Consider the following 7,846-nt stretch of genomic DNA (forward strand, 5'->3'; position numbering starts at 1 on the left):
AATTTAGTGTTTAAAAATGCAAAACGAGGACCTACGAGTGAGAAGACCTCACCAAGGAAGAGGAGGTTGTGCTTACACCATAGGGGATCATAAGTTAGTGTTTAAAAATGTAAAACGAGGACCTACGAGTGAGAAGACCTCACCAAGGAAGAGGAGGTTGTGCTCGTTGATATTCTCAAGGATTATAGGGATTACTTTACGTTGACTTATCTCATGACATGATGGGAGTTCCCGTCACAAAGGTGATACAATACACCTTCCCCATGGTACCCGATGCTAAACTAGTCCAACAACAACCCTATCTAATGAATCCTAAATATGCAAGCAGTGTTAAGAGATTGATAAACTCATTGAGTGTGGATTCATCTATGATATTGAACACTCAAAACGGGTCTGACCCATTGTGGTTGTGCCCAAGAAGAATGGAAAAATTAGAGTACGTGTCGATCTCAAGAAAGTGAATGCTGTCACGCACAGGGATCACTACCCCTTGCCATATTCAAAACATGTGCTTGAATGAGTTGCAAGCAAGGAGGCTTATAGAATTTTGGATGGATACTCAATCTACAATCAAATTTTGATTTCACTTGAGGACCAAGCCAAAACAACTTTTGGCCCCTGCATGGTGTGTATGCTTATAGAGTTATGCCATTCAATCTCGCCAACAAACCAGTCACATTCCAAAATTTACCTATGAATACTACTTTTAAGAACTTCTTAAGAACATTTCTTGAAGATTTTCTTATATGATTTGTGCATTCACTCGTCTTGTAAAGAGCACTTAGCATGCCTAAAAGGGTGTTTGAAAGGTGTTGATTTTATCGCATATCCTTAAACCCTTATAAATGCCAATTTTGGGTGAAGAAAAGAATTATTCTTGGACATATAGTGTCCAAAAATGGGATTTCCAAGGTCATCTTGGAATTAAACTAGAGGGAGTCCAGAGATTCATGGGCCATGTTGGATACTACCGTTGGTTTATTGTTCTCTATGCAGAGATATATCATCCTTTTTACATGATATTGGTTGTATTTGTATGGACCGAGGAGTGTCAACAAGCTTATGACATGCTGAAGCAAGCTTTGGTAAGTTCTCCAATTTTGCAAGCACCTAACTAGGATGTCATCTTCCATGTGCACATTGATGCCTCAAATTTTGCATTTGGATGTGTCCTAGCTTAGCTAGGGAACACAAATTGGACTATTTTATTAGTTTTGCAAGTCCTCAACTAGACGAGGCTAAAATAAATTGTACTACTACTGAGCATGAAGGGTTAGCAATGGTTTATGGCTATAAAGACATCTCGGCATTACCTTCTTGCTAGAAAATTTGTTTTCTATGTTGATATCAAGCTTCTTGAGTTTGATTTTGAGTCCTAGCAAGAAACGTGTCATGACAGATCATCTATCCTACATACCTAGTGGTGAAGCACCAATTGGAGTTGATGATGAGTTATTGGATGCTACACTATTCAAGGTAGAGGAGGCTATTCCAAAGTGGAGCGAGAAAATTCTTAACTTTTTGGCTAATGGTTTTCTAGAAGGTAAGGAATTGAGAAAAGATTTAGCAAAAAAGTTGCTAAAAGAGAGAGAGCCTTACGAGGTAATTGTGGGAACTCTTTATAGAAGAGGTAAGGACGATATCCTTAGATGCTTCCCACGTGAGGATGAATATCTCATCACCATGGAATCAACACACCAGGGAGTAGTAGCGGGAGGACATTTTGGAGCAGAGATTACTGCCAATAAAATACTCCAATAGGGAAATTGGTGGCCTAAACTCTTCAAGCACTGTGCTTTATTTGTAAAAGGATGTGAGGAGTGCCAATGTTGTACCAAGCCACAAAGGAAGGACATTATGCCATTGCATCCTATCAAAGTGGACCAACTTTTTAAAAAATGGGGCTTAGATTTTATTGGTTTCATTAATAAAACTAGAAAACAAAAATATTTTATTAAACTCCTTTTATCTTTTTGTTGTAATTTCATGTCAATTTTCTTCATTAAGAAATGGCACCCCTACAATTCATATAAATGGCCAAAGTGCAAGATTTTCTACAACTATTTTTATCTTGGCATTGTGTTTCATCTCCTTTTTCTTCATTAAGAAATGAGCATCCATTCAAATGGTCAAAGTGTAAGCACATGTACCATTTTTTTAAAAATGCAACAAGTGTGGGAGATGGGAGACAATGTTTTACTCAAGACATATTTTGTTTCCCCTCTCTATGGTACCATTTAATTTGTAAAGCAATAAAGGATATTTGGACTTTGTAGAAAACTTCAAAATCCTCCTTATTGGTGTGATAAATAATTTTTTGAGAAACTCAAACTAATCATAGAATGAACAATTAAAGGAGCAATCCAATTTCATTTACTTAGAAGGATGAAGGGGAGAAGCCAGGCTTGGTAGGATTGAATGTTGTTGTCTCAATATGACATGGATTTAACTTCATGCTACCACTAGTGCATTTTGATGTATAACAAGTATTGTCATCTAATTTTATTATATAGATTAGAAATGAAGCACTAAATTGTGAAAATAAAAAGAGACTTATACTATGCTTACTTGTACCATTTTAAAAAGCTTGAAACAAGTGTTGGAGATGGAAGACAATGTTTTAGAACTCACTCAAGACATGTTTTGTTTCCCTTCTCTATGGTACCATTAAATTTGTAAAGCATTGAAGGATCTTTTGAGTTCGTAGAAAACTTCAAAATCTACCTTATTTGTTCTTGAATGTGATAAATAAATTTTTGAAAAACTCAAACTAATCGTGGAATGAACAATTAAAGGACCAATCCAATTTCATTTACCTAGAAGGAGAAAGGGGAGAAGCCAAGCTTTGTAGGATTGAATGTTTGTTGTCTCGATGACATGGATTTAACTTCATGCTACCGCTACTGCATTTTGATGTATAACAAGTATTGCCATTTAATTTTATTATATAGATTAGAAATGAAGCACGAAATTGTGAAAGTAAAAGGAGACTTGTAGTATGCTTACTTTCACCTTTATACAAACTGGGTATTGAGGTTTCTTACACGCTTACTTTCACCTTTATACAAACTGGGTATTGAGGTTTCTTACACGAGAAATGCTTTTAGTAGGTTACATTTAAAGATGTGATACATAAAGGTAGGACGTCGTCGCTATATGACGATATTTTTTTGTTGGGCATACAAAAGCATTTGTTGGCATGGTTAATGTCCGAAGATAGAGGTATTGAGGTGAAACTTGGTCCAAAAAGTAAGGGGACCTTTTGCCAAAATGGAGCTTTTTTTGAGTCGGGCTTTACTCTATTTGGAAATAACGCTAGCTCCTAAAATGCCTTATGTATAGAGAAAAGAAGGGGGAGATTACGTTACAGATCATGGACTTCAAAATAATCCCGGTTCTTCATCACAATGTCGAGCAAGTGCATAGGCTTCAAGCTCCTACAGTTGATAGGAAGGGTGATAGGATGGTTTGAGGAGTAACCCTTCTGAAATTGGATGAAACCAAGTTGCTCGCCGGGATATCTAGACCAACCTATTCTGAGCAATTTAGCTCAGCGTAAGAGGAGATGACCTCGGTAGACAAGAGTTTTGAGAGTGGTAGTCCGGCCGTCCGTCCAGCCTTGCGACACCTTGGCAAAAATACCAGACGCCGGACATCCTCAACCCAGAAGGAAGGTTTGGGGTATTTGCCACGATTGGTATTACTACATAAACTATCGCCATATCGCCAGGTCATTAGCTTCGACGACTTTTGGCCATTCCTACAGCTCATAAACCATCTCCATGGCTTTTGCACATGTAGGTTACCAGTCTAAGAACTATCCGTGCACGGTAGAAATACAATTCCAACATCTTACCTATGAACCTTTGAATGTCGGATATGATAATGGCATATATGTATTTGGCATTTTTGAAATTGACGTTCATGATGAGATATAATGGTTTGAAAAGCATGTAGACACATTTCCAACTTTGTATGGTTGTCATGATAATCATCACAAGCACACACGCCTATTAGAAATCTTGAAAAATATTCAGACAAGATGGTCCACCATCCACCAATGTTGTGGGAGAAAGATGAGGTTGAGGTGTCAACATGGGAGGATAAAGAAGGCCATAAGTGTAGATGCAGCTAACCCATCCACAGGGACCCCTAAGACAAGCGCCACGATGCATGATCTGACATTCCATGTGGTAGGATATGCTACTAATTCGACTAGGGTAGATTCAGATAATGAGAGCGATGATGCAATGTGTGATGCCAGAATAGCATGTGTTAACATGCTATTCTGGCTGCTCATAATGATGTGTTTGATACAAGTGCTAATATTTTGTGTAATACAAATAAGAATGTTAATGTTGTCTGTGTTATAATGATGATGCCGGCCACGTAATGGCTATCTTGCCTTAACTCATGCATTCCTATATTCGAATGTTGTAAAGATCAAAGCTGTGATATTTGGTGATAAGGTCATCGTACAGAATCATTATGCCATTGATCATATGCTATAGTTCGACATATGAATTAGACCCGAGCAGATCCTTATGCTAATGATGATACCAAACCACCCATGGAAGCACCCTAAAATTACAGAACATATTGTGTTTACATTATACAATATCCATAAAGATTGAGAAGGAGTACTGATAGAGGAGCTTCTCAATTCTCTAGGTGTACATGGAGGGCTTTTGAAAATCAAGAAAGATTGAAAAACATATAGGCTCAACCATGATGTAGCTAACAAGATCTTCATGAATGGTGTAAAATCTAAACGAATTCTACGTAATATGACACAAAGTTAAAGTAAAGTAAGATGGTATCTTTGGAAAGAATTGTGTAGTCCAACCAAGATGAAAACCATAACCTTGTCGATCAGAGAGCAACGGTCTAGTTCAGCTTTGATAAACTAGCATTGCTCACAATAAAGTACAACCACAAGAACCAAGAAAAAGTCCATCAACTTATAGGTCAAAATAGTTACCAAGGTTATTACCAAAGCATGGAAAGAAACAAATATTACACATTACATGCTAACATGCTAACACATACAAGAGTGTACATGTAGGTATAAATGTTTAAATTTGTTAACGCACCTAATTTGGGGTTAATGTATGAAATTTACTTCAATTCTAAAATTTTGATTATTTTTGTAAACATACTTTATACACACATGGTTCATAGTTCAATAAAAAATATGGATTATTCCTAGAGATTGTGGAGGAACACCGGACACCTCTATGGTGTCGATGCCACAACCACCGCATCAATCTTCACCTTCTCTAGCCACATGCGCCGTAACGGCGGAAATTTGCATTGCTGGTTGTATTGTATATTGTATATGTTGCATGTGTGATCGCTAGTTGTTTATGAGTGGTGCACCATGGGGTCATAGATTAAGGTTACTACATTAGATTAGGTGTAAGATCCCTGTTCCCACCGAGCAACGGATTCGGGGTACTGGCAGCGGAAGTAGCGCTTCTCGCGTGGGACAGGGGTCCCACACTCGGGGCCTCGCCCACGGATATCCGGATAAGAGACTAATCCGTTGGTTGTTCCAAAACCGAACCCGGAAAAACTTCCTTTACCGGAAAGCACGGGCGATTCCACCAGGATAACTTTTTACTCTAACGTAGTCAAGATCATTTCTGATCGAGATGATCCGATTACATCTATAAGATACTTAGTCAGTTCAAGGAAGAAACTTGCACTTGGATCATTGGGATCAACGCTTTTTTCCCCATTCAAGAGGCACAGCCGTTGATTCCTATCCATAGAACAGTTACTGTCCGGGATTTTTTTTTTTTTCTATCGTAAAAACAAAAGTTTGAGTCTCGGTTTACGGATCCATCAGTCCAGCCTAACCCCATCCAATCCCATGGGTTAGCCAACCGCCCAACCACTGTAGTGATGGGATCCAATTAAAAATTTGGTTAGGTTTTGTCCCGGGTACCAAGGAAAAGAGTTCCAAGGCCCCCTAGCCGGATGTTCATGCAAAATAAAACTAGTCACACCACTCACACACCCAATATGAAATTGCCTTTTTTTCAACCAGATTCAACCAGTTTAAAACAATCCTTTAATAAAACCATAGTATCATTGATCACCATCTTCCAATTTATCCAATTGATTCTTAATTTCCCATCATTCCTTCATCAGAGTATCTATGGCATCATTGGTAACTAGAACGCTCAGGAGCCGTTTCGATAGTTCCTAGCCCATAATACTTGGCAATATAATCACTTAACAAGATGGACTCTCGTTGAAGATCAGCAAGATCAACCAACAGATCCATATAAGGAGCCATGGACTCATCCATTGAAGACCAGCAAGGTCAATCAACCAGATCCATGCTCGATTTCAGAAAACAACTCCAACTCTGTTCCAATATCTTCCTCGACGCACGCGTGGGTATCCTAGGCAACCCAGAGCCCGAGCACCGTATGGTCAGCACCCTCTAGGATCCTTCGCAGGTAACCTAGCGCTTCACGCATAGGCCGCTTCCTTGGCCCCTCATCCACCGTACCGGAAGCTCACCATTTTAATCGCACCGAGGCTGGTCAAGACCTCGGCCGACCTTGCTACGCGAGACGTCCTTCATTGACTCCCCGTCAGCAGTTGCAACTTTACCATCACGACTTTAATCACAAGACGGTCAAAATGCTCCCCCCAGCATTCTTGACATAAAACAATCATTTACAAACAGCATTTACAAACAGTTTACAACACAATTTCTATTTTAACTTTCATTTTTCCACATTATCCTTTATCAATCTACATTACTTATTCCATATTCCATTTATATGTATACTCATCCCATCACATCATTTCTATCTCATCACTTCAGATTCCCTCACATCGCATATCGTATATTCACATCCATACATCCACATCTATATGCGTACATTCACATCTACATGCATACATCTACATCTCTATGCATACATCCACATCCACATTCACATTCACCTCCATACATCTACATCTACATGTATACATCCACATCTCCATTCACATCTACATCTATACATCTACATCTACATGCATCCATCCACCTCCACATCCACATCTACATCTATACATCTACATCTACATGCATACATCCATATCTCCATTCCCATCTACATCTATACATCTACATCTACATCTACATGCATCCATCTACCTCCACATCCACATCTACATCTATACATCTACATCTACATGTATACATCCACCTCCATATCCACATCCGTATCTATACATCTACATCTACATGTATATATCCACATCCACATCTATACATCTACATCTACATGCATACATCCACATCTCCATTCACATCCACATCTATACATCTACATCTACATGTATACATCCACCTCCATATCCACATCCGTATCTATACATCTACATCTACATGTATACATCCACATCCACATCTATACATCTACATCTACATGCATACATCCACATCTCCATTCACATCTACATCTATACATCTACATCTACATGCATCCATCCACCTTAATATCCACATCTACATCTATATATCTACATCTACATGCAAACATCCACATCTCCATGCATGATAAAATTCTTTTAATTAATCTAGGATGATAGTTCCTAGAATATGGTAGAAAGTCCTCTTTTTATGCTTTGAATGAATTTATTTTATGCGTAATTTCTATAAAAATTTTGCCATAGCTCCGCTACTATGACTGATAAATCTCAATTTTTTTCTAAGGGATAAAGCTCATTATTAAAGAAATAATTAGAATGGTCTCTAATTGGGTCATCAATCCATAATGGTCTCTAATTGGATCATTAAGAAAACAATTAGAATGGTCTCTAATTGGGTCATCAATCC

This window comes from Cibotium barometz, chromosome 64, assembly GCF_041138505.1.
Source record: "Cibotium barometz isolate CiBa-2024 chromosome 64, ASM4113850v1, whole genome shotgun sequence".
Taxonomy (NCBI): Eukaryota; Viridiplantae; Streptophyta; class Polypodiopsida; order Cyatheales; family Cibotiaceae; genus Cibotium; species Cibotium barometz.